This window comes from Ranitomeya imitator, chromosome 1 (genome assembly GCF_032444005.1).
Source record: "Ranitomeya imitator isolate aRanImi1 chromosome 1, aRanImi1.pri, whole genome shotgun sequence".
Taxonomy (NCBI): Eukaryota; Metazoa; Chordata; class Amphibia; order Anura; family Dendrobatidae; genus Ranitomeya; species Ranitomeya imitator.
The window spans coordinates 603018931-603021429 of NC_091282.1; the positions used below are offsets into that span (position 1 = coordinate 603018931).

The 2499-nt window shown below is 49.9% G+C and overlaps 1 pseudogene; it reads left to right on the plus strand.

Moving 5' to 3' along the window:
- Positions 1-341: 341 nt before the first annotated feature.
- Positions 342-1902, plus strand: LOC138677996 (uncharacterized; annotated as a pseudogene).
- The last annotated feature ends 597 nt before the right edge of the window (positions 1903-2499 follow it).

Here is a 2499-nt window from a genome sequence, read left to right on the forward strand (position 1 = left end):
GTCGGTGTGTGACTTATGCTCCCATTACAGCATAGGACAGAGATTGAATGCTGGACTGAGAGAGGGGAGATAGATTAACCCTTGCAGGCGCAACCCCGAGTCACGTGCTGAGAGTGTGTACGTGACAAACTGGTAGCAGCATGGTAGGGATCCTTGACAATTGGTGGCAGAGCGGTGGGATAGAATTATTTCTATTAGAGCATTAGTGCATGGTTTAAGCAATTATTCCCTGTACTAAAGAATTGGTATCCTTGTGAGGAGTACACCAGTTCTACAAGGATCAACTCAGTGCTTACTTAGACATACTTGCAAACAGTATCTGGCAAAGGCTGTTCATCGATATGGCAGCCCAGTACTAGAAGCAGAGCAAAAAGGCTCTGACTGACCTCTGTGAGCAGAGAGGAATAGAGACGGACAACATATCCAAGGAACTGCTGATACACACCTTGTTCGAGCAGGACGTGGAGCAAAGTGCTGCAAAATCTGGGCAAGCTGAGAGTTCATCTCAGAGAGATGCAATGCCAGCTCTTGCACCGGAGATAATTGATGGAAGTGCCAGTGCTGAGGAGCATATGGACTCTGCTTTACAAATGGACTTACAACGGCTGGGAACAAGTGATCACAATCTGAGCATGCAGGTTATTCTACAGCACCGACAGGCTGCTGCATAACGTCAGGACCGGGCTGAGAGAGAGGCTGCAGAACGCCAAGAGAAGAGAGCTTTCTAGCTTCAGATGGCTCAAATACAGAGGGGTATCAGTCTTAAGCTAACCCCCTCATAGGACATAAATCTGAGGAGACCACATCTGGAAAACTTCCCTGTGATGGAGAAGGATACGGACTTAGACAATTTCCTTCGGGGGTTTGAAAAAAAACTGCAGGCAATACCCCGTGAGCAGTGGGCGCAGTATCTAACCCCAGTGTTGAGAGGCAAAGCCCTCTAAGATTTTGCTGGCCTCCCACCAGAGCTAGACGGGAACTACAAGGCCATAAAAGAGGCCCTGATCAGGAAATACAACCTAACACCAGAAGTGTATCAGAGATAGTTCCGGAACCTACAACGTGGATCAACTGACAGCTATGTGGATGTTGTGAGCACCATCCACCAATGGACCAGAGGACTTTCTGTTAACCGTTTTGAGGACTTAACGGATCTTATGGTTAAGGATCAATTTCTTCTCATGTGCCCCACGGATGTACGACAATTTGTGTGTGATCGGGAACCACAAACTGCGGATCAGGATGCAAAGATTGCGGACTGCTATGTAGCTAACAGGATGCCTGAGGTTGCGGAAGCCATCGGGATTCAGCTGGAAGGGATGTAAGCCAAATGGTGACTCTTCTCCCTCTGCCGGCTGATCACCAGTACTGTCCAAGCCCACCTCCTATGGGATCCTGGGGAATAGATATTCTCTAGGGGATGCACACCGATGCTTTTCCTGCAACAAAGTGGAACATGTTAGCTCTGTCTGCCCTGATAGGGAGAAACGCCCAACCACAAAGCCGTCTGTGTCCCCACTGTCTGTCCTCTTCGTGGCAGGCTCTGATGCGAGGGCTAATGAGAACTGTCAATCTGTCACTGTTAGCAATAAAGTCACCGTTGGTCTCAGGAACACTGGGGCAGAGGTGACCCTGGTGCGTCCAGCCATGATAAACCCTGCCGATATCATACCAGGAAAGACTATGTCTATAACAGGGATTGGAAGGGTCAGCCCTGCCATGCCCATGGCCGGTGTGTACCTGGACTGGGGAGCAGGGAAAGGACTGAGAGAAGTTGGAGTATCAGATGCTATCCCCACCAATGTGTTGCTAGGCAAGGACCTGGGGAGGATGGTGTCCCACTATATTTCTCCCCTGCAAGTAAATGTTACAGAGAAGGTGGAAACCAGTAACCCAACCTGAGATCCAATGCGAGGAGGGAGAATGTACCACTGCACAGGACTGTACGTATGTGGCAGCTGTGACCCAGAGTCAGGCTGCGGCTCAGACTCAACCCCAGAGATTCGAGGATGAGTCTCGGACAGAACTGCCAGAACAGGAGGCCCATACTGTGGCCCCAGAGCCTCCTCACATGGCAGACCCACCAAGGTCCCTGATAACTGACACTGAAATTCACTTCTGATCAGGGCCTGGCATTCACACTAGCCCAGGGCCTGCAGACTGACAGAGTTTCCAAGAGGCCCCGAGGACAGATGTCAGTCTGGAGAAGCTCAGACGTCTTGCAGGCCAGCCCCCTGCTGCTTCTGACAAGGAGAGAGTCTACTTGGACAAGGGCAGACTGTATAAAGAGACACTCCCCACGGATACTACAGAATCTTGGGACTGTGAAAAGCGGCTGGTCGTTCCTTATCCATTTAGGGAACAAATATTGAAAATTTCTCATGAAATCCCTCTGGCCGGAGATCTTGGAATACAAAAGACTAAAGCTCGCCTGACACATAACTTCTATTGGCCCAAGATGGGGACAGATATTACCAATTACTGTCGATCTTGTGTAGT